This window comes from Dromiciops gliroides, chromosome 4, assembly GCF_019393635.1.
Source record: "Dromiciops gliroides isolate mDroGli1 chromosome 4, mDroGli1.pri, whole genome shotgun sequence".
Taxonomy (NCBI): Eukaryota; Metazoa; Chordata; class Mammalia; order Microbiotheria; family Microbiotheriidae; genus Dromiciops; species Dromiciops gliroides.
Window position 1 is genome coordinate 411,328,504 of NC_057864.1, and position 25,619 is coordinate 411,354,122.

Below are 25,619 nucleotides of genomic sequence, written 5' to 3' on the forward strand. Positions count from 1 at the left end.
TGCTCTGGCCACATGGATTTCTTACATAGATTTCCTTCTATGTATGTTTCCTGGGTGTGCTCATTACTGCCACTGATTGGTATGTGGATTTGTAGAAGAGTGTGCCCCAGGTTTATTGAAGAAATGTCCTATTAGTAATGTTCTTACTATGTTGTGTCTTTGCTTTGAACTAATGTTGTCTTCTGGAAGACTAGTAAAAGTAAACTCATTGGTAGGGGCTCATGGATTCAAATTTAAACCTATCCAAAGGTAGTCTTTTCTGGAGAACTCAAATACAAGAGGGGTACCCCAATTGCTACCTAAGATTTAATGTATTAGTTGGATTGCCTAAATACTGTATGGGTACCCTGCATGAAACCACAAAATGTTCAAAAATAAACAAAAACCTATAGCAAATTGTCCCCCTTATGAAGTAGATCCTCTACAGATGGTTAATGGGGAAAGGGGTAGGCATGGACAACAATGACACAGAATGAGAAGGTGCAGATGATTGGAATAAACACTCATATCAATAATATCACAGATGTAGCAAAATAACAAAAGCACCAATTATGCACATAACTGTGTGCTACTAGAAGAATTCTCAAAGATAGAGCATAGTGAAATATTACTAACCAGATTATCATTTACTGTAGTTTGGGATTTGATTGGCTTCTAATGACTTCACCTTTCAACAGTATATAGGATACATTTCAGATCAATTGCCAATTGAGACAGAATGCAACACAATTTTACCCACCGGTGCATTGATGCTTCAAGGATATCATTTTACTTCTTTTTTTCTGAAAAGCTAGAAACACTTTGCTGTTCAGTCATGTCTGACTCCTCATGACCCCTTGGACCATACTATCCATGGGGTTTTCTTGGCAAAGATACTGGAGTGGTATGCCATTTCCTTCTTCAGTGGATTAAGGCAAATAGAGGTTAAGTGACTTGCCCAGAGTCACATAGCTAATAATTGTCTGAGCTCAAATTTGAACTCAAGAAGATGAGTCTTCCTGACTCCAGGCCTACCACTCTATCCATCATGCCACCTACCTGCCCATATCTATGAAGTTCTTAGTTATTTATATGTTATCTGCCCCAATTATATGCATTATATATGAATTCCTCAAGGACGGGAACAATTTTGGGGGTTGTTTTGTATCCTGAGTATTTAGTATAATATCTGGCATATAGTAAGTGCTTAATAAATGTTCATTGAAGAAGTATAGCACTTTAAGGCTTACAGAATACTTTCCTTACAACTAAGGCAAGCACCCCCATTTTACAGATGCACAGAACTGAGTCCCTAGAGCTAAGGTTCATAACTGGGATTCACAGATCATTAGATTTTAGGGTGTCTGTAAACTCGGGTTGAAAAAATATTAAATCTTTATTTTTGCTTTGCAATCCTATGTATTTTGTCTTATGCATTTGAAAATCTTCTGAGGCTTCACCAAACTGCCAAAGGAGTCGACACACAGAAAAGGTCAACAATACATTCTCTAATAACCTTGTCATGAGGGAAATAGGTGGTGGGGGTCTCTAGGTATTCCTCTGTAAATAATTACACTCTCTACACTCTCATACACAGTCCAATTAGAATTAAGATGATCTTTTGTTGGGTGCTAGAGAAAGTGACTGAGAAGGAAGTAGAAGACTTAGCCTCAAGGGGAAGGAAAGAACATGCAACTGAATTAAGAAATTAAGAACACCGGATTGGATTGGTAATTAATTGGTTTTGTTAAAATGGGAAATCTGAGTTTACCTATGTTTGTTATTTAATCTGGAATTAGAATATGTGTGGAACTGCATGCAAACTAGTTAAGTCACCTTAAAGATGTTCCCATGGTTTTAAGGAATTCTGAGGGCAACAACCTATGTTTATGCTTACACTGTCAATAACTGAAACTCTGGTCTGTTCTCAGTATGCAATTTGTGATTATTTACACTTATCCCAACTCTTTTGTCCATTGTTTGTTGAGCATCTTAAAGCAAAATCCATTTGTGTAATACGAATTTAAGGATGAAAAGCATCCACTTAAAAACATGATTTGGGAGCAGCTAGGTGGCACAGTGGATAGAGCACCAGCCCTGGAGTCAGGAGGACTGGAGTTCAAATCTGGCTTGAGACACTTAACACTTACTAGCTGTGTGACCCTGGGCAAGTCACTTAACCCTCATTGCCCCACCAAAAAAAAAAGCAACAATAACAACATGATTTGCCCAGTTCCACATTGCTAGCAAGAGCCTGTTCGGAGAGACCCCAGCTCCTCTGGTATCTGACTTATTCCTATGCACCAAGCTGCTTCCATGGAGTGCCTTTATGTAGATCACTGGCTTGAGTGGCAGGAGATCTGGGTTCTAGCTCTTCTACTTACTAGCTGTGTAATCTGGATAGTTTAATTCAATACAACCAATACTGATTTAGTGTGTAATATGGGGGGGGGCATAGAGGATTCAAAGACAAAATGAGGGGCACTTGACACTTACTAGCTGTGTGACCCTGGGCAAGTCACTTAACCCTCATTACCCCACAAAAAAAACCCCAAAACCAAAAAAAAAACAAAAACCCAAAGACAAAATGAAAAAACAGCCCCTGCCTTGAAAGATCTTACATTCTACTTTGGGATAAAAGATGTATATAAAGTAGGAGGACCAGTGATTTTCTGGTTTCCTATTCTTTGAAGGCCTGGTCTGTTACATTTTACTCCTCTTCCAGGATTCTCCATTACACTGGGAGTCAAGGTGTGGAGAGAGTTGGCAAAAGGATCTCTGAATTCTGTCATTGCCTCATACTCTCATCAATTATATTCCCCCAATAGCACCCCCACACACATACACACACACACTTCCATTTAACCTCTTGCTAGCAGACTAGCTTTTTACAAAAGAATATTTCCTTTAAAGGTATAGCCAGAACAAGTATAGAAACATTTTCCCCAACACCTAAAAATATAACTTCCCTTACAATCCTCATTCTTTGGAAGGAGAGGAACGTTAGCTTCAAAGCTTAACTCAGTTCCTCTATAGCATTAGTCCCACCAAATCCCAAGGCCAAAGGCTCTCTGGCTTTTTAGCCCAGCACCCTAGTTTTTCAGGGCTTCCTTGTTGGGCTGCCTGCAATATTTGGCCTGGAATCCTGAGATCCAAGGTCCCTTTGGCTTGAGTTCCATGGCCCAAATCGCCACTCTCTTCACCTAGAACTTACAAGGACAAAATGAAACAAGATTAAAACCTCAATCCCACTCCTCAAGACCACAAGGCCTAAAGGGAGAGGAAGGTGGCTCTTCTCCTACCCGTATCCCAGCTTTGTATATGGTGCACTTGCTGTAGGTCAATAAGGCCTTCACCCAAGATGTCATATTGAAACTCCCCCAGTCTAGTAATTTTAAAGACTGCCAGTTTCAGCTAGACAGACAACAGAAAGAGGCTGCTCCTATCCACGTGCTAGGCCAATGCAGGATGTCTTCTCCTAGAAGAGGACCCTGGCATCTCCCACCTGAGTTCTTCCATCTTAGGCAATCTGAACATGCACCAAAACCCCATTATATATAGGATTGGGATATGGACTGAACCTATGATTTTACTGGTATAGGAAACTCTCATGTAAAATGCCCCCTCTACCAATCAGCGCCCTGGAGAGGACACTCCAGCTACTCCTTATGGGGTAGATACAACACGGGACGCGGCAGTTACCAGTTATAAGTCACCCAGGAGCTGCAGCTCCCACATCAGACTTCACAGCCACACTGCGGCCTGTGGCTCTTCAAGGCACTGATCCATGGTCGTCCGCAACTGGTGGAGGCCTACTATACTACTACCAATTTATAGTTTTATAGAACTGCCTAGAGTATTTAGAGGTTAAGTGATCTGCCCAGGGTCACATAGCCAATAATTGTCAGGGGTAGGATTCGAACCCAAATCTTCCTGGTTCCAAGTCTAGGTCTCTATCCACTATAGCATGATGCAAAGTCAATACAAGATAAAATTAGGAGGGAGCACTTTAAAAAATCACTTATAGGGGGCAGCTAGATGGCGCATAGGGGGCAGCTAGATGACGCAGTGGTAAAGCACCAGCCCTGGATTCAGGAGTACCTAAGTTCAAATCTGGCCTCAGACACTTGACACTTACTAGCTGTGTGACCCTGGGCAAGTCACTTAACCCTCACTGACCTACAAAAAAAAAAATTAAAAAAAATCACTTATGTGGTAGGCCTCAGTTTCCTTATTTGTAAAACAGAGAGGTTGGGGTTAGAAAAAGTGTCTTCTGAGATCCCTTGCAGTGTTGAAAAATATATGAAAAAAATATATGGTCAAAGAACTAAGATCTGCTTTGTTTTGAATGATAAATGGGGACTTCAGCAATGCTATATGGTCTCAAAAGGGTCAAGTCAGTCAGCCATACCATGCAGGGGAACAAAGGGTCACACTTGGCATTGAGAGCAAATGTCAGCTTCTGCCTAAGAAAGCTGATTCTAGTAGGGACCTACTCAGTTGCCTCCCTGGGAAGTGCTCTTAATGGTTTGGGGGGTGGGGGCAGCCTTAAAGTGCTGCTTCCCCTGACTACACGAGTGAGTGCTCAATTGAAATTCCAGCCATTAGCAGCTTTCTTTAAGCATTCCATCACCTAGGCATTTGAAAAGATTATTATAATAGGTGAAATTTCCTTTAGCAATTCCTCACAAAGCAGTTTAAAGATTCCTTTTTTGTCCCTTGTACCAGATAATCAAGCCTGAGCTTGAAAAAACATTTTTTTTTTCACTTCTTGGGCAAACCAGGGATAAAATATGGCCATCAGAATTTCCCTGAGGCTCCCTTAAGGTCCCTAAAAATTAGCAGCAGAAAACTGAATAGGCTGTTGTCCTAAGCTTCCCCTGTAGGACCCAGGCAATTGTAGTAGTTACCTTGCTATTAAGGATAATATGATTATTACATATGATAATATTTTATCTTTGTTTAACATATTAGAATTTCCAAAACTACTAGTTAGAAAATGCTTTTTCATCTAAGCTTTATTTGTTGGGGTCTCACAGCAATCCCCTGAAGTGGCCCATCTAACTATCACCATTTCATCTATTTATTTATTTGTTCATTCATTCATTTATTTTGGAATTATGAAAGTATTTTATTATTTTCCAGTTACATGTAAAGAAAGCTTTCAACATCTGTTTTTATAAGGTTTGGAGTTACAAATTTTTCTCCCTCCCTTCCTTCCCCCTTCCCCAAGACAGAAAGCAATCTGATATAGGTTATATATGTACAATTACATTAAACATATTTCTGCATTAGTCATGCTATGAAAGAAGAATCAGAACAAAAGGGAAAAACCTCAAAAAAGAAAACAACCTCCCTCCCTCAGAGAAAAAGTAGAAATAGTGTGGTTGGATCTGCATTCAGATTCCACAGTTCTTTTTTTTTCTGGATGTGGAGAACATTTTCCATCCTGAGTCCTTTGGAATTGTCTTTTACTATCACCATTTTACAAACAGTAGAACTAAAATGACTTGGGGCAGGTCACCTAACTAGTCAGTTAGCTAGCCAAGTAAGCCATAAGAAGCAGCTATATGTATCAGGCACTGAGAATGTAATCCACAAACAGAACTGTGCACTAGGGACTGGAGATTAAAAAAAAGAAGGAAAAAATGAAACAATCCTAGTCGTCAGGACTGTTCTATCAAATATAGTGGAGAATATTTAGTCGAGGATCAGACGCTGAAACGACATTGTGGTTCGAGTATACTACACTCCACTTGGCCAAAAGGAATACATTTAATGTCAGCTTCAGAGTCCCCAGTGGAGAGTCCTAGAGTACTGTGCTTGTTCCTATGGTGTTTAACATTTAAGATCAAAGACTTAGGTAAAGGCACCTATGGTATCCTTTTAAATTTTCAGGCAACATGAAGTTGGGAGATAGCTAACACTCTGGATAGCCGTCAAAATCCAAAACAATCTTAAAAGTTTGAGATGCTGGGTTCAGTCCATTAAGATGATATATAAAATTCTTATACCCATATTCAAAAAATCAACTTCATAGGAATAACATGAAAGAGACCTGACTAGGTAGCAATTTTTCTTGAGGAAAAAAAAAAAAAACATAAACCTGAGAGTTTTAGTGATATAGTCAAACTATCACCAATTATTGAGGTAAGGCCTAAGTTAAAATGCCGGTTCTCCCAATTTGTGGTTCGTACCCTTGGGCAAAAACATTTTTCTGCCTCAGTTTCCTCACTGGTGAAAAAAACTGAGGTTGGACTTAGATGACCTTTCATATTTCTTTCAGATTTAAAGTATACTTCTCTGAGCAGTATGATATGGCAAACAAAAATGGTCATTATAATAATAGCTAGAAATTATACAGGGTTTTAAGGCTTTCAAAGTTTTTCACAAATATTATCTCAATGTATCTTCACAACAACCCTTAGAGATAAAGGCTGTTGCTATCCTCATTTTTCAGATGAGGAAATTGAGGGAGACAGAGGTTAAGTGACTTACCCAGAGTCATACAATTTAACAAGTGTCTGAGGCTAATTAGAACTCAGAATCCTGACTCAGGGTTCATCTACTATACCACCTTTTGTTGTCAGTGTTGTTGTTTGGTTGTGCTTGACTGTCCATGACCCCATTTGGGGTTTTCTTGGCAAAGATACTTAAGTGGTTTGCCATTTCCTTCTCTAGCTTATTTTACAGATGAGGAAACTGAGGGATACAGAAGTTAAGTGACTTGCCCAGGGTCACGCAGCTAGGAAGTGTCTAACTCATTTCATCCTTAATTATGTAACATCCAAAATTTAAGGGCATATCTAGTAAAATTTGTTATATAATAGAGTCATGACAAACTCTTTGAGAACCACTACTGTGGCCTGTTAAGATTTTTTTGGCTCTATTATCCATAGTATTAACTTTCCTTCTAGGATTTGTGTCATCTCTAGATTTGATGAACATACCTTTATCCAAGTCATTGATAAAAATGTTCAAGAGTACACTACAAGTAAAGCTCCCTAGAGTATCCAAAACTTCTAAAATTGTAGGTTGTATAACTGAATGTGGGTGTCACAAAAAAAAAAATTGGCAACAGTAAAAGGTTATGTATACCTATTTTATATATCTATATAGTCAGTGTCCTGTAAAAATTTCTCTGGTGAAAAGGGGTCACAAGTGGAAAAAGTTTGAGAAACCCTAGAGTATTCCACTGGAGATTCCCTTTCAAGCAGACATTAAATCACCAGCAGCTACACTTGGAGTATGGTGATTCAACTGCTTTGGAATTCATTAAATTCTATTATCAACTACATTTTTCTGTCTCTTCCACAAGAATAACATGAAACACCCTTTTTAAAAATTTGCTAAGGGGCAGCTAGATGGCGCAGTGGATAGAGCACCGGCCCTGGAGTTAGGAGTACCTGAGTTCAAATCCGGCCTCAGACACTTAACACTTACTAGCTGTGTGACCCTGGGCAAGTCACTTAACCCCAATTGCCTCACTTAAAAAAAAAAATTTGCTAAAACCTAGATAAACTATCTATAACATTCCTCTCACTTGCCATCTTAGGCCAATATTCGTCCTATGATCTATATATGTTTCATATCTGTCACTGTCAAATATCAAACTTTGGAGTCTTCTTAAAGGCAAGGTCCAGGTCTATGTACAGTATCTAATAAGACACTCTTTGGAGCTAGGTGCTACAAAATGGATATTTTCACTGGATGCCTCACAGTGGCAATGCTTGATATTGGCTCAGGGCTCTCTATGGCCAGGTGATCAGAATCTCCATAAAGATGTGACCAACCAGAGCAAAAGAACATGACTATCTTGTAACATGTTATTTTAATCTAGACTTTAGTCTTCTATGAAGAACTTATAAGATGGATAGAAATCCTTCATCATACTATTCTAATCAAGGGAGTGGGCAAGCTTTAAAAAATTTAATTTCAATACTCAAGACCCTACTTTGACATGTTCCAACCACTGCATAAGCTACCCAAGAGGGAGAATAGCTTTGAGATTAAAAGGAGCTACTTTTAATTGGACTAATGACAAGTAGGTGCATCCTGGGAGGCTAATAAAGTGCCACAAGAATCAATGGAGTGCAGGAAACTAGGCTTTGAATAGCTTAAAAGAGATAAGCAGGAAAAGTTCATTTCCCTCCCTCCCCCCCGCCCCCCAGCAAGAAAGTAATTTATAGTCTAACAGACCCGAATGCTTATCCAAATAAGATCCCACCGTGCCCTCCTATTACAGGGCTAACTATGCATCATAGTAGGCTGATAGGTTGTTTTACAAGTTCATTAATCACACTGTTGGCAAGAAACAAATTAGAAGCTCTGTTCCATGGACCAGTTCCCCATTTCACTGACTTACATGTAAAGTATTTCTTAGTGGCAACAGTGATTTCAAAAGTGGGTGTTTTCCTGGATGGTGAGGTGCTTAATAATATTCTACCTTAGAGTGAAACCACGGCCCGCCCTTCCCCAGGCTATCAGCCTTCAATTAACTTGAGTCAATCCAAACCAAGCAGTATCATGTAACTCTTCAAATTGACTACGGAAACAGTTTCCAAATGATGTAACACCGCCATAAATCTCACGGCAGGTGCCTTGGAACTGTTTTCATTACAGATTAGTAGAGCTCCAGTTTTCCAGCCCCTTCAGCACACACCATTCCAAAATCCCTCTGTCTCCTGACCAGGACGAGCTCATCAGGACTTCTCCTTATGCCAACACCACCTGAGCTTCCCATGTTGTTGTGCCCGCTCTCCCTTGAGGGCTGGGCGAGCTCCCAGTGATAATCAAGCCTGGAGGGGTTCACAGAGCAGTGGGGTTCTGGGAAGCCTTAAGGGATTCTACAGTGATAGATGCAAAGGAGTTTAGGAGGCATCTAATCCAACTCCCGCATTGAACAGATGAGGAAGTTGAGGCTCAGCTAGATTCGATGATGAACTCAAAGTCACATTGGTGGTACATGGCAGAGACAGCCTTCAAACCCAGGCACTCTGACTGGAAAGCCAGCATTCTTTCCCATTGCATCACCTAGTTTCTTGGTGGTGGAGGCAACTAGCTTGATGGGCAGCTAGGTGGCACTGTGGATAGAGCATTGGGACTGGAGTCAAGAAGACCTTAGTTCAAATCTTGCCTCAGACATTTACTAACTGTGTGATCCAGGACAAGTCACTTAACCCTGTTTGCCTCAGTTTCCTCATCTGTAAAATGAGCTGGAGAAGGAAATGGCAAACCACTCCAGTGTCTTTGCCAAGAAAACCCCAATTGGGGGTCACAAAGAGTAGGATATGACTGAGACAAATGAAGCACAACAAGGGATAAGACTGTGAACTAATTTCTTCTACCTCCTAAGTCTTTGGCCTATAGGTTATACCCCTTCCTTCTTCCATTTCCTCCTCTAATCTTTCTTCTTTCCAGATTTTGTTCACTGCGATGCTAAGGATCAGAGCTACCAAAATAAATCCATTTCCTTTTTTAAAAGCATCAGATGAAACAAGTTTCAATGCATAGATTACTAGTGGTCTCCAATGTTTAGAGCCAGAAAGAACCAAAAAATTCATCTTGTTCAATGTTCTCGTTTTACAAATCAGGAATCTGGAACTCAGGGACTTGTCTAAGTCACACATTTAATCATGTGCAAAGATAAGATTTTTAACTCAGGTCCTCTAAATCCAAAGCCAGACTTCTTTTCATTTCACCACAATTTTAATAAACTTTAGAAGTCAAAATAACTTTAGGATTTGGTATATGAGGCAGCTAGGTAGCATAGAGTATAGAGTTTCAGACTTGGAGTCAGAAAGACCAGAGTTCAAATCCTGCCTTAGATGCTTACTGGCTCTGTGGGCAAGCCACTTCACCTCTCTCGGCTCAGTTTCCTCATTTGTAAAGTAAGGATAACAATAGCACCCACTTCACAGAATTGTTGTGAGGATCAAAATGAAATAATACTTATAAAGTACTATGCAAACCTTAAAGCACTATGTTAAGGATAGCTATATCATCATCATTAATTTTAAGGGAAAGTATTCGCACAGCCATGTTCAATGGCCTGCCTTTACTGTTTCTGATATCTACTATTCTCTCAAGTCCCCAGGTAATATATCCTCTCTGGACTTCTCATCAAAATTCACAAATGAGAAACAGGAACGGATAACCAAGAGCAAGTTCAAAATAAGCAATACAAAGAGGCTTCCTCAACCAAGGTGATGCTCTCTTATTTTAGTTAAAGAATATGTTTTAAATACTGGAACCAATTCCACACCATGATGTAGGCCTATAAGCTCAGCTTCCTAGCTACAGTAATTTACAATAAAATGGCTTGAGAAAAACTCCCAAGGTACCACACCCATGGCAAAGCTCTTGTGAGTGACTTGTTCTTCAAGAAAGGTAATATGACTGTTTTACCTGCTAAGTGCCTTGCCCAGGATCATTCAACTAGTAAGAATTTGAGGCAGGATTAGAAATAAGGTTTTCCTGAGTCCAAGTCCAGCATTCTGTCCACTAAATTGGATTCATCTCTTTTGCAACTCAAATAATACAGATGCTTAATGCTACATATGCTGGTCTAATTTTTCCCTTAAAAGCAGAAAAGTTGTCTCAGAGACTTGACTGCTTGAGGAGACTAAGGCTTGAGCCCATGAGAAACCAATGGCCCTTAGACTTAATGTTTGCTGTGAGAATAAACACAACTGTCTGATTAACATACTTTCTGACCCGATATATTTTTACATAGAAAAGGGGGCTATATCTATCTGAAGCAGTATGTAGCTTTGTTGAACATATTTTCCATGTTATTATAGCATCATTCTCTTGAATATTTCCCCAACTTTCATTCACACTGGAGATCCAGGTCCCCCCAGAAGGTGGATGAAGGGCAACCCTGAGGATGGGGTTTTTAGTAACGCAGCTCATAAGCCTCAAATACTATCCCATTGGTGGTCAGTCAGACTTAATTAGGGTTTTTTTGGTGTTTTTTGTTTTTTTGTGAGGCGATTGGGGTTAAGTGACTTGCCCAGGGTCACACAGCTAGTAAGTGTTAAGTGTCTGAGGTCGGATTTGAACTCAGGTCCTCCTGACTTCAGGGCCGGTGCTCTATCCACTGCGCCACCTAGCTGCCCCTTAATTAGCTTTTAGAAAGTTATTTACCAAATGGATGTAGGAAGAATAGTTGGTACCAAAAAATCTTCCCTAAACCTGGGGCCAGAGTTCAAATCTGACCTCAGACTAGCTGTGTGACCCTGTGCAAGTCACTTAACCCTTTTTTACCTCAGTTTTCTCATCTGTAAAATGAACTAGAGAAAGAAATAGCAAACCACTCTAGTATCTTTGCTGAGAAGACTTCAAAAGGGGTCCCCAAGAATCATACAGGACTAAAATGACTGAACCACAAAGCTGAGGTGCCCTCTTGCACAAATACACACTACCAAGAGAAGGTTGTGCTTATGGCACTAGTGAGGCATCTGTATAGGTATCACATTAGGTCAAATGGTAAATTCACTACTCCTGGTTACTAGAAAACATTCTTGAGTTATTAAGCAGCATTCTTCTTTGGCAGAAGGTATCATATTCCTTGGAGCTACTTCCTCCTTGGACACCCTGTCTACTACTGATCCCTTCTCTCTGGTGAAATGGTGAATGGATGGATGGGTTGGAGGAATGTAACATTCTATCTGGGCTCATTCTCCTCCCCCTTCCTGCCTTCTGGTACAAGGATAAGGCCTGCCCCATCAAGTTGTACCTGAGCCTTTAGTCCTCCACCATTTGGCTGGCCTCTTGCTGAACTGAGCTCATTACTGGAAAAACTGCTCTTTCCATACAAGTATGATTTCATTTTCTTAACCAGTAACAATATATGGTATTATCTGCCTTTCATCCAATTGCCAAAAGTACTATTTTCCTTTAAAAATAATTAGGGGCTTGTCCAAATATTGTGGTACCATTATAGGGAAATTTCTTAATGTAACACTTTCTCTGTTGATTTGTTGATTAATTGGGGTGAACCATCAGACTGTACTGAATCAGATCTCACCTGAAAAACAAGGTTATATGCACTAACTTCAAGGTGCTCCAATATTTGTTTTTCTTTATTCCCTCCATATTCCTTGAAGATAGTTTAATTCTGAAGAATCTCTTTTGTTCCTATTAGAAGATAAGTACTTGATCAAAATTTAACCCCAGTTGTATTTACATCTCAATTGTATTTATCTCTTTCCAAATTTCTCTTGTCTCCTCTATCTAAATTTCAATAATTCAACTCAGCTCTAGCCTTTTCATCAGAACACTTCCAAGTCATCTATTTCATGAAATATCCATTAAATAATAATAATAATTAGAATTAGAATTGGAATTTACATAGAGCTTTAAGTTTTGCAAGTAACTTTATGTATTCTCTCATTTCCTCCTGTAGGACTATACTTAATTTTTCAGGCTGTTATTCTTGGTTCTAAGTATTTTTCTTTTGCCTTTTGAAGTATTATATTTCAAATTTTCTTCCCCTTTATAATAGTGCTCCTACAGTTTAGTATAGTCTTGAATGTGATTTCTTTCTTCCTACTTGCTATCTATCTTTCTGTTTTCTAATTGGGAAAGACACTTCACCCAAGCCAAAGAAAGTGACTTTTCATTTGTGACCATTTCTTTGAGGATTTGCTTATAGATGTTTTGGAGTCATTTTCTTCTGAGTTTGTGCTTTGAGTATCCCTGATAATATAATTGCTCTTTATGATTGGATTCATTTTATGTTCATTCTTCCAACCCTCTTTTGGCCCTAGACTTTATGTTAGGGATAGACTCTGCAGATTTCTGGAGGAAATGTCTGGGTCGAGTTTGTGTCCTCTCTTGTTCCTACTACTGCTTTCTTAGGGTGTTCAGTGCTGTATTACTCCAGGATCTCAGGAACAGCTCACTATGGGAACCTGCAAGCTTTCAGTGTTCCTGGAATGGTCTGGTTCAGAGCATAGTCTGATCAATGTACTCTTGGTCAGAACCGTGAAAATTTTGGACCTGGGTTTGGGTCAACACATCTATGGTCTTACTCTTGATTAGAGTCCCAGTAGATGGCTTCTGGACTCAATAATCATCAGCTGAAAAGCTTTGCTTGTTCATAGTGCAGAACTATTCATAACCCGTCAATCTGGGATTCTTACCTGGGTTATTAACCTGGTGTTGGAGTAGGCTGCAGGTTGGGACTGAGACCCTTCATCATTCCAAGTTCAGAGCTGGACAGCTACTGCTTGTTTTTGAACTCTTTTTTTGTTTGTTTGTTTGTTTGGTTGGTTGGTTTTTGGTTTTGTTTTGTTTTGTTTTTGTTGTTGGGCAATGAGGGTTAAGTGACTTGCCTAGGGTCACACAGCTAGTAAGTATCAAGTGTCTGAGGTTGGATTTGAACTCAGGTCCTGCTGAATCCAGGGCCAGTGCTTTATCCACTGTGCCACCTAGCTGCCCCTGAACTCTTTCTTCAGTATATAGCTTAGGGTCCAAACACACTCCTCAATCTGGAATGCCACCCTTAGGTGCAGGTCCCCTCCATAGTCCACTCAAGATTTATGATCTGGAACTGGGTAGTGAGCAACTGAACTACTAGTTGTCACCTGTTTCTGCATCATGCACAACATCAGGCCCTTTTCTATTGGATCCGGGACCGTCTTCCTATGGTATGGAGCTTCAGACCTCTTTTAGTCCCAATGCTAGAATGCTTTTGTGGTTGTTCCTGGCTAACCTCTGTCCCCAATATTCAAAGACTTCTCTGTCTGTCATGCCATGTCCACCTGGGCTGGATACATGACTCGTGATTTTTTTTCTTGGATTTTCCTGTGTGAAGGAGCTATGGGAGAGAGCTTAACTGTATTTCTTCTTGGTATTCTGCCATCTTGGCTCCACTTCAAGTTACTCTATTTCAAAACAAAACAAAACAAAACAAAATTAGTTAGCTAGCATATCCCAGGAGAGAGAATGCTAGACCTGGACTCAGGAAGGCCTAGATACAAATATTGCTTGTGACACTGACAAGATTTATGACTGTCACTTCACCTATTTGATCCTTGGGCAACTCCCTAAGACTCATCTATGTCATATGTGTTCATTATAATGGGAACTCCTTCCATCAACACAAATTACAACTTGTCTCTTCCCTCCTGATTCCTTTTTCCTGCTCAGTCCTGGGAACCACTTAGACTTTTTCAATCTTTGAGTCAAAAGACATACTTGAGTTTTGCCTATAGGTTTTGAAAAAGAAAAAAATGCCCAGTCTTTCAGAATATAGCTGGGATTGCATGAAATAAACAGTGAAAGTGAGGGAGATGGCACCTTCAGCCCTGCCAGTGATTTAACAAGTTGAGATGAAAAGAAATGGTAGCACAAGGATAATGGATAAAGAGTGAGATAGAGAGGAGAACTGAGCTATAGTAAAGAAGAAAGAATTTGGGATGGACTATGTCCCTGTAGACATAACACATAATTTAGTCTAAAGCTATGAGTTTGTAATCACTTCTTCAAGAACAGAGAGAAATTTCAAAAGTTCTCTTTCTTCAACTTCCCCTTTTAGTGTTCATCCAAACAGGTACTGTTGTACTATAACAGATACTGTCAATATTATCATTTCTTTTATCTAAATGCTTTCTGCATTTTAATTTTGCTCCATATAGAAAAAAACTTGGGGTCCTTCATAAAGCCTCACACTGTGTGAGAAAAGGGGAATGGAAGAAGCCAGAGGTTAGTTGGAAATATACAAAATTTAAATTTGAGCAGAGTCCAACTTCTGTCTAAATGTTGGGATTTTTTTTTAAATTGAGGACACTAACTTAGTATAATTATATTAACAACTTTTTGCCTTATATAAACTACAAAACAGCAGAGAAAGAGATTATGTAAAATTGAGGCCCCAAATACTAAAAGTGATCTAATTGTTGTAAAAGGGAGTGGCTAATTAAATCTTCAGAGAAGAGGGGAATGAAAAGGAAAGGTAAGTGAGGAGCTAAATATCATGCCCTAAATCACCCCCCCTCCCCTCCCCGCCCCGGGAGGAGACAGACAAGGCCTGGAAAGGATTCTGCTCTGTTACTTTCCAAAAAAAGAGAAGGAAGAATAAATGATTGAATACTGGCCAGGCAACTCTTCCCTTCACAGCAATACTACCAGCATTACTTATGCATGTGTGTGTATGTGTATGTGTATGTGTATTATTTATGTCCCAACAACAAATCTACTTGCAGTAAAGTTCAGACTAACCAAATTAAATGTCTAGCTGAACTCAAACAGCTCAAACCTTTTAGATGTCATGATTACCTGATTTATTCTGGAACTCATTCTATATTACATAAGCAAAGGAGGATAGGGACACAGAAAGAATATTATGTTTAATGGAAAAAATTAGCATGAAGTGAAGGGATGTAATTAACTGCTCTCACATTATTCCTGTTCAGTTAAGTGGAAAACATACATGCACAAGTGATATTTTTCAGAATATACATTATTTCTGAAATAAGGTGTCCTGTCATGAAATAATCCATGAAAATAATTCACTAGCTCTTTCTGCTTTGTTAAGAAGGTAACTCTACCGTCTAAGAAATCAAAGGACATTACAGAATTATAGATATATAAAGCTAGAAGAGACCTTAGAAATCATCTAGTTTACCTCCATCTTAAAGGTGAAGAAAATGAGGCCCCCAAAAGTGACTTGCCCAAGTTCAAATGGTCAATAAAAGATGATAGAAAGACCAAGGTTAGAGTCTGAGTTCTGTAGTTTACTAGCTATGTGACTGAGCAAATCACCCAACCTTTTTTAAAAACTCATTTATTCATCTGTAAAATCCCACTTATACTCCCTGACTCACAGAGCTGTTGTGAATAAAGCTCTTTGCAAAGTAATAATTACTGATATGACAACACAATACACTGCTCAGCACAGGGAGACTGGAATGTTCATCTTCATTGTTTTCATTAAAGGATCTCTCTGACTCCTGCATACATGGGGGAGATGGAATTCAGACCTAAGAGAATCCAACAGAGAGAGTGATTGAGAGAGAGAGAGAGAGTTGATAAATTATTTCCCCAAATCTCTGGCTTTTTATATCCTGAAATAAAAAATCACTTTAAGCTTAGCTTTGGTTTAGGTGAAATATCTCCCTAAAGCAGAAAACAGAAAGATAATCAAAATATAAGATTGATATGGCGAATAGCTATTCTTTTATTCAAAAGAAATGCCAACCACAAGAAACTCACAAATGATGTTGACAAAAGATAAAAATAAACAATGGCAGTAATACTATTACTCTTCTACTTTCCTGGGGGGTAGTCTCAAACATTAGAATGTGAAGCAATTTGTGGGAATGCTGAATAAGCATTTTATGCTTCACCTTGGCTCTGCACTGTCCAAGCAATTCCTTCCAGGTTGTAACAATTAGAATGATGCCAGCTGCTGGAGACTTACTGTAGGAAAGCTCCACCATGAGGAGAAGGCCTCTGAGGGCAAGGCCATGCGGCTTTTCTTTGGCGTCAGGAAGTGATGTTTGTGTGTGGGAGGAAGAGGGGGCAAAGCTGGCTCTCTCTTTTGGCTCAGGACTCTGGTGGAGAAGGGAGCAAGAAATGCGCTTTCCCTTTAATAGATAGATGAATCTAGGCCTTTCTCTTTTTCTTCACCAAATTCTTATTCTCCTTAATAAATGCTTAAAACTCTAACTCTTGCTAAAGCTTACAATTTATTGGCGACCACTCATTAGATATTTTAGACAGTATAGCTAGAATTTTAGGCCCCTTACAAGGTCCACATCTTCTGACAAGCCAGGCCAAAATTTGGGTTCATCTTCCTGCCAGTTGTCATCTCCAAGAGTTGCAGGACTCTCTTCCTGCTGTAAGACTGAAGAAAGAATAAATTCTCAAGCCTCTAAACCTACCAGTGTCCATCTCAGAACTGCTGTTTGACTAATGCATTGTTGATGGAGTTGTGAACTGATCCAACCATTCTGGAGAGCAATTTGGAACTATACCCAGGGGGGTATGGGGCTATGCATATCCTTTGACACAGTAATATCACTACTAGGTCTGTATCCCAAAGATGTAAAAAAGGGAAAAGGACCCAAATGTACAAAAATATGTATAGCAGCTCTCTTTATGGTAGCAAAGAATTGGAAATCAAGGGAATGACCATCAGTTGGGGAACGACTGAACAAGCTGTGAGATATGAATGTAATGGAATACTATGGTGCTATAAGAAATGACAAGCAGGCAGATTTCAAAAAAACCTGGAAAGACTTAAGTGGACTGATGCTGAGTGAAGTGAGCAGAACCAAGAGAACATTGTACACAGTAACAGCAACACTGTGTGATGATCAACTGTGATAGACTTAGCTCTTCTCAGCCATACAATGATCCAAGACAATTTCAAAGGACTCATGATGGAAAATGCTCTCCATATCCAGAAAAAAAAAAAAGAACTGTGGAATGTGGATGCGGGTTGAATCATACTGTTTTTACTTTTTTTTGTTTTTTGAGGTTTTTCCTTTTCTTCTGATTCTTCCTTCACAATGTGACTAATGCAGAAATATATTTAATATGATTGTACATATATAACCTATATCAGATTGCTTTCTGTCATGGGGAGGGGGTAGGGAAGAGAGGGAGGTAGGGAGAAAAATTTGGAACTCAAAATCTTATAAAAATAAGTGTTGAGGGGCAGCTAGGTGGTGCAGTGGATAGAGCACCGGCCCTGGATTCAAGAGGACCTGAGTTCAAATCCGACCTCAGACACCTGACATTTACTAGCTGTGTGACCCTGGGCGAGTCATTTAAATCCAATTGCCTCACCAAAAAAAAAAAATGTTGAAAACTATCTTTATATGCAACTGGAAAATAATAAAATACTTTTATGATTAAAAAAAATAATTGCTGTTTGGTTATCTTTACTCAAGAAAGAAACAAAACAGAAGAGACAATCAAAAACCTAAGCTCAGGCTTGTCTAGAGAGGATGTATGCATGATATTCCAGGTGTTTGTGATAACCATGCCATTGGCAAAGAGGAAAGGCAGGAGTCCTCTTCCCTACCTATCCAGGGCAAATTTAGGAGATTCTTGATTTACAGGGAAGATGGGGAGAGAAATAGAGAGATCATAGTCATTCCCTTTTTAAGGTCCACTGAGTCAGTAGCTCTTCCTAATTATTGTCCAGTCATAGCATTTCTCCACCATACAAGTATCAAGCCCTTTCAATGTTGAATTACACTGTCCCAAAAAGTTACCAGAAACATTTAGAGCTTGCTCCATGGGTTGATACCTTTGATCCCATACCCATACAGTGGTATATGCTAGGTACTTTAAGATTTGGAAAATTCTTTGCCTATAGTACTGCGTTTGAGTCTCACGACAATCCTGTGGCTAGTAAATAGTGATGATGATGATTATTTTTTTTTTGTGTGTGGGGCAATGGGGGTTAAGTGACTTGCCCAGGGTCACACAGCCAGTAAGTGTCAAGTGTCTGAGACCAGATTTGAACTCAGGAACTCCTGAATCCAGGGCCAGTGCTCTATCCACTGTGCCACCTAGCTGCCCCTAGATAGTGATTATTAATAGAGGAGGAAGCTAAGGGTGAGAGGGGCGATAGTTTTATTATTAATTAATAATTATTATGATAGTATAGATAGTATTGTTATTATTATTAGTTAACATTTACATGGCACTTTAAGGTTTGCAAAGTATTTTACATACGTTATCTCATTTGCTGTTCACAACACCCTGTGAGGTAGATGCTGACATTCTCCTCATTTTATAGATGAGGAAACTGAGACTGAGAGAAATCAAATGACTTGCCCAGGGTCACATGATTAATGTATGAGGTGGCATTCAAACTCAGATCTTCTATTTTTGTTTGTTTGTTTGGGGGGGCAATGAGGGTTAAATGACTTGCCCAGGGTCACACAGCTAGTAAGTGTCAAGTGTCTGAGGCTGGATTTGAACTCAGGTCCTCCTGAATCCAGGGCCAGTACTTTATCCACTTCACCACCTAGCTGCCCCCTCAGATCTTCTTGATTTCAAGGTCATGGATCTATATGATACTATCTAGCTGCTTCAAGATCACATGGTTGTAATTATCAGAGCTCAAACTTGAACTCAGGCTCAGATTTGCTGATAGACATTTTACAATGGGCTCATGGGGGCAGGGAGGCTGTACATAAGGCACACTTTTAGCCTTATTAACTTTTTCTCTATCACTTTCTTAAGCCTAGACAATCAACAAAAATAAATAAATATAGCTCTAATTTGTAGCATTTGCCTATTTCTGAGGTGAAAATGCTCACCTGGAAAATTAAACAATAGGGTCTCTCAAACCAGTTCAGGCTAGCTCCAGTATACTCCTGAACTGAAGTCTTTGAACTCAAAGTCTAGTGTCCCTTTCACTATATGACATCACCAACTTACATTAAAAATGGCGAATGACATAATTTATCTCAGCCTCCACTATCTCCCTCAAAGTCTCTCAGATAATGTCATCAAACAGCTGACTTACCAGCACAGGAACTGTTCACTCTTCAGACGATCTTCCCTCCGCTCCATGTACCCCATCTCCAAGCCTGACACTTTTCCATACCTGACATGTCCTTGATCTATCTTTGTCCTTTAGTCAGTGACTTACTGTCATCCTTTGGTATCATCACAACCTGATTGTCCAATTAGCCAGGCTAATTCTTAAGCCAAAGATATTAGTTTCTGTTCCAGTAATAATCTCTCGAAACCATCAGGACAAAATGCTGACAATTTCCCAAGAGGAAAGTGCCAGGAAGAACACTGGGGAAAAAAAGGCTAAAAGAATGAGTTGCAAAGGCCTGCCTTTCTCAAAGTTGAAAAGGAACCTATAGAGTGACCTGAGGCACTCCTTACTGGAACATTATGATCAGCATGGAAGATGAATTACAGAGGCCTAATTGCAGTAAATGATGTTTACACTGTGCCTTTATTTTGGTTAAATTAGTCTTATTTTCCCTTGGCAGTCTACTTGCAATCAGCTGTTTATGGTTTTTAACAAATAGTTGCTGGAAAAAAAGAAGGTTATGTGAAGCACCCGCATTATGGGGAAAATGCCCATTTGATCCCAGCTTTTAATCTTCGAGTAATTATACCTGTGAGGATTCTTTCCAATATGATTTTCATGTTGGTAGTGGCTACTGTTGTTCTTTTCCTTTAGATTTTGGTAGAAACCGTGGTGACTGGTGTGTTACATCAATCAGCCAATCAACAAACTTTTATTAAACACCTACTCTATGTAGGTACTACCACAGACATTGGGGCGAGAAGGACAGAAATGAAATAACACCTCCTCACAGGGAGCTGATATTCCAACGTTACAGAAACATTCCCAGTATTCATGTACGGTTAAGATCTGTGCACATTTGAAGCATATAAAAGAGGCAGGAGCCCTTGATTTGTTGAATGGCAAAAGAATAAAAAGAAGTACAGCTAGGTGGCACAACAGAGAATCAGGAAGACTGAAGTTCAAATCTGGCCTCAGATACTTACTAGCTGTGTGACCCTGGGCAAGTCACTTCACCCTGTTTGCCTCAGTTTCCTCATCTGTAAGATGAGCTGGAGAAGGAAATGGTAAACTGCTCTAATATTTCTACCAAGAAAACCCCAAATGGGGTCACAAAGAGTCTGACACAACTAAAATAACTGGACAACAGCAACAAAAGAAAAAAAATACTTATAATCACAGAATGATACATTTTGGAGTCAGAAGGGACCACAGAAGCCATTGTGTCTAGCACAAACTGAAAAAGAACCACAACCACAACCAGATAAATGCTCATGGAAGTCTGAGATCCACCCTCTAGTCAATGGGCAACCTATCCCACTATCCCCCAAGGTAATTCATTACATTTTAGAATGGCTCTGATTGTTAGGAAGCTTTTCCTTACAGCAAGACTGAATTTCCCCCTGCAGCTTCTGCCTTTTTCCCTTGGTTCTTCCCTCCAGGAACCAAAAGAACAAACCTAATCTTTCTTCTCTGTGACAGCCTGTCAAGTATTTGATTTGTTATTGTTTCCCCGCCTTCTCCACTTTATCTTCCCTTCTCTAGGAATAATATCCCCTATTCCTTCAACCTATTTCCATAATGGGGTATGGATTCAAGACCCTTCATACTCTCTCTCTCTCTCTGGACACTCTCCAGTTTACCAGTCAGTCATTAAACATTTATCAAGTACCAGCTATGTATCAGACACTGTGCTAAGTGTAATGTTATTCTTAAATCATGGCACTCACTAGTGAACACAGTACTCCAAATGTATTCTGACCAGGGCAGGGTAAAAGTAGGTCTAATCAAATAGACTGGCAGAACAACACTGCCACAGAAATTAAATCAACTGAGCTATGTAAACAACTATATAGGGCAGCTAGATGGAGTTGTGGATAAAGCACCTAGAATCAGGAAGACCTGAGTTCAAATTCAGCCACAGATACTTAATAACCATGTGACCCTGAACAGGTCACTTCACCCTATTTGCCTCAGTCTCCTTATATGTAAAGTGAACTAGAGAAGGAGATGGCAGACCACTCCAGTAGAGAGTTGGTCACATCTGAAACTACTCAACAACAACAAATGAATGAAAGAACAAATAAATAAATGAACAAATGAATAAATAAGCAAGTAAGCAAATAAATAAGTAAATGAGTAAATTAATAAATAGATAATGTGCACACATGTATATGTGTATGGAAATATATGGAAATATATGTGTATGTACATACATGCATGTATATATACACAGAAAGGTATATTTATACATATACACATATATATGTATATATATGTGTGTGTGTGTATGTATGTGTGTATAAGTTCCTTGAAGTTTTATGCCCTAGCACACAGTCAATTTTTATAAAGGTGCCATGTGTGGCTGAGAAAGGTATGAATCCCTTTCCAGTGTCATTTAGCAGTTATTCAAACTTTATCATATTTAGCTTTTCTAAAATACCATTCAAATTCTTAAATTCTTTCTTATTTTTATTGGCTTTATCTAGGTCTGAAAGGGGAATATTGAGGTCCCAAACTATTATGATTTTGAATTCTATGTCTCTTTCTAATTCAATTAACTTTTCCTTTAATAATTTAGATGCTATATCATTTGGTGCATTATTAGCTGTTGACATTATTTCACCATGTGTGTTGTTTTCAAGCATAATGTAGTTTTCCTATTTATTTCTTTCAACTAACTGCCTATTTTCTGCTTTTTGTCTCATTAGAGGTCATGATTTCTACCCCTGTTGTTGTTTTTTCATTTCACTAGAGACACAGTAGTTTCTCTTGAAGCCCACAATTTTCCTTTCTTTTTGAGGGGTGTGATATTTAACATCTAAATTGTGTGGGCGCCTTAAATTAGAAGCTTTAGCACTAGTCTTTGGGAATTAATCATTTATTAAAGCATACCAGGTATTCATGTGGAGTTCAGAAAGTTAAGAAAAGGTCTATTTAGCCTAGAGTTCCAGCCTGGTCAGGTTCTTCCTCAAGTCCTCTGCCACGAGCCTGCTTCAATCATGAACTCTCTTCAAACTGAGTGTGGAAGCTTTTTATAGGTCCAGAGCATGGGTGGTCCTTACACACTGCCTCAAACTGGATTGGTTATTGTTATCCAAATCCATTAGTTCATTGGACTTGAAGGTGGTCTCAAGTTAAGTTCAAAGTCTAGCTTCTGAGAACAATACCTTCTTAAGGGCTAGCCAGGTGTGATTACAGTCTAGTTAACTTGAAGTACGCTAATCAGCAGTCAGCCACTCTCATTTAATTCAATCAGTTTAGATTAATCTCCAGGTAGGCCTTTGAGTATCTGCTAAATCCTATTATTTTATCACAGGGGGGAGGGAGGAGGGCAGAATCAGGGTTAAGTGACTTGCCCAAGATCACTAAGTATCTGAGGCTGGACTTGAACTCAGGTCCTCCTGACTCCTGGGCCAAGTGCTCTATCCACTGTGCCACCCAGCTGCCCCTTAAGCCCCACATTTCAGTTCTGTAATGTAATTCTGTAAAGTTAATGTTTCAAGGTTGTTTCTTCTTAACAATATCAGTACCACACTTCAAAATATACTAAAAAGCAAAAATCATCAAAAAGGTGGTACCAATGACTTCTTTTTTTTTTTTTTTTGGTGAGGTAGTTGGGGTTAAGTGACTTGCCCAGGGTCACACAGCTAGTAAGTGTTAAGTGTCTGAGGCCGGATTTGAACTCAGGTATTCCTGACTCCAGGGCCAGTGCTCTATCCACTGCGCCACGTAGCTGCCCCTCCAATGCCTTCTTAATTCCCAAATGCATCAATCTTGAGTTAGAGCATTCCTTGTACACTGTGCAGGATCTGCCTTTCTGGATATTAACTCCTCCTTCAGCTCCTAAGAGGTACTTTACAGATTATGCTCCTATGTCTTTAAACATTCATTCCTTCTGTCTTAATCAGCAGCTCTCACTCCCTTTCTCAGTGACCTCAGAAATTCCTATTGGTTAAATTATCATTTCTAACCATAAGAGTATCTTTGCCAAGAAAACCCCAAATGGGGTCATGAAGAGTCAGACACTACTGGAAAAGGACCAACCACCAACAACAAAAATGCAGATGACTTCCAGTCCTAATGTATTTCCTGAGCTACAATTCTACATCACCAACTCTCTATTGGATATTTTCATCTGAATGTTCATCCTGCTGACACTAAAATCTGCCTGTGTTAAATCAAGCCACAGGTATTTATCTAGTTACTACATGCCAGTCATTATGCTAGATGCCAGATATACAAAGACAAAAATGAACCCCCCCCAAAAAAAATCTTGTCAAAAGATACAACATGTACATATGAAAGTATATTCAAAACAAATACAAGGTAATTTTTGTGAGGGAGGAATTGGTAGCTGAGGAAAGAGATCAAGAAAGTCCTCTTAGCATTTGGAACTATGCCCAAAGGACTATAAAACCATGAATAATCTGACCAAGTAAAACTACTACTAGGTCTATATTCAGAAGAGATTAAAAAACAAAAATGAAAAGGATCTACATGAACATAAATATTTATAGCAGCTCTTGTAGTGGTGACAAAAACAATTGGAAATTGAAGGGATGTCCACCAATTGGGGAATGGCTGAACAAGTGGCTCTATATGATTTGATGGAACACTATTGTGCTATAAGAAATGATGAGCAGGATGATTCCAGAAAAACCTGGAAAGACTTGCATGAACCATGATGCCATGCAAAATGAGCAGAACCATGAGAACATGATACACAGTAATAGCAATGTTATATGATGGTCAACGACGAATGACTTAGCTCTTCTCAGCAATACAATGATCCAAAACAATTCTGAAGGACTTATTATGAAAAATGCTATCCATCTCCAGAGAAGGAACTGATGGAGTCTGAATGTAGATCAAAACATAATTTTTCTTTGCTTTGTTTTTTGTGTTTTCTTTCACAACATGACTAACATGGAAATATGTATAATCTATATCAAATTGCTTGCCTTCTTGATGAAATGGGGAGTGAAAGGAGGGAGAGAATTTGGAACTCAAAATTTTAAAAAAATGTGAAAAGTTGTTTTCACATGTAATTGAGGGGAAAAAAAATATATATATATATATATATTAAATACAACAAAGTCCTAGTAGCTTTCAAGGTGAACTTGGAAGAATACTCAAGATTCTAAGAGGCAGAGGTAAGAAGGAGAATATTCTAGGCATGAGGGACAGTCTGCAAAAAAAGGCATGAAAGTGGGAAATGGAAGGGACAGCTAGGTGGCTCAGTGGATAAAGCACCAGCCCTGGATTCAGAAGGATCTGAGTTCAAATCCGGCCTCAGACACCTGACACTTACTAGCTGTGTGACCCTGGGAAAGTCACTTAACCCTCATTGCCCCACAAAATAAATAATTAAATGAATGAATGAATGAACAAATAAATGAATGACATATATATATGTATATATATATAATAGATGGTGCACAAGCAAGCAAACAAATGAATAATACATAAATAAATAAAATTAAATTAACAATGCCAGAGGCAAGATTTGAATCACTCTTTTTCTGACTCTAAGGCCATACACTATACTGTGACTCCTAGAAATCTTCTTTTCCAATATGTTAGAAGCTTTCTTCCAGGTTTGTGTCAGTGTAACTCTTAGCTGCCCTCAATCTTTCTATAAGACCAGCCTGCCTCCTTTTCAGATTGAACATTTACTTCCTTGATTATATCTTTTGCACTACTCCTTACAAGGTGATGATTGGCAATATATGGTAGCCCACTGACACCAGCATTGAATTTTTCCATTTTTCTTTGGATCACCCATAATTTTGATTCTTCAGAGATGGATGGCAGTGTTCCATGACTCACATCACTGGTAGAATATTGATGTTAAAATGCTGCTTTTCTGTCAGTGAACACTTTAGAATCAATGAAAATCAGGCACAATCTCTCAAAAGCAATCCAGCCCCCCATTCTCTTAGTCAATCCTGGGCCCTACTCATTGTAGTGTTTATCGAAATAATCAATCATTCAAGCATAAATGTGTGCTATGCTTCATAAGGCTTCATATGTATGTGTGTTCTTATTGTGTATGTATAGTCGTATAGATTCACATATGTATATGTGTATATATAATATGAATATGATATATGTGTAC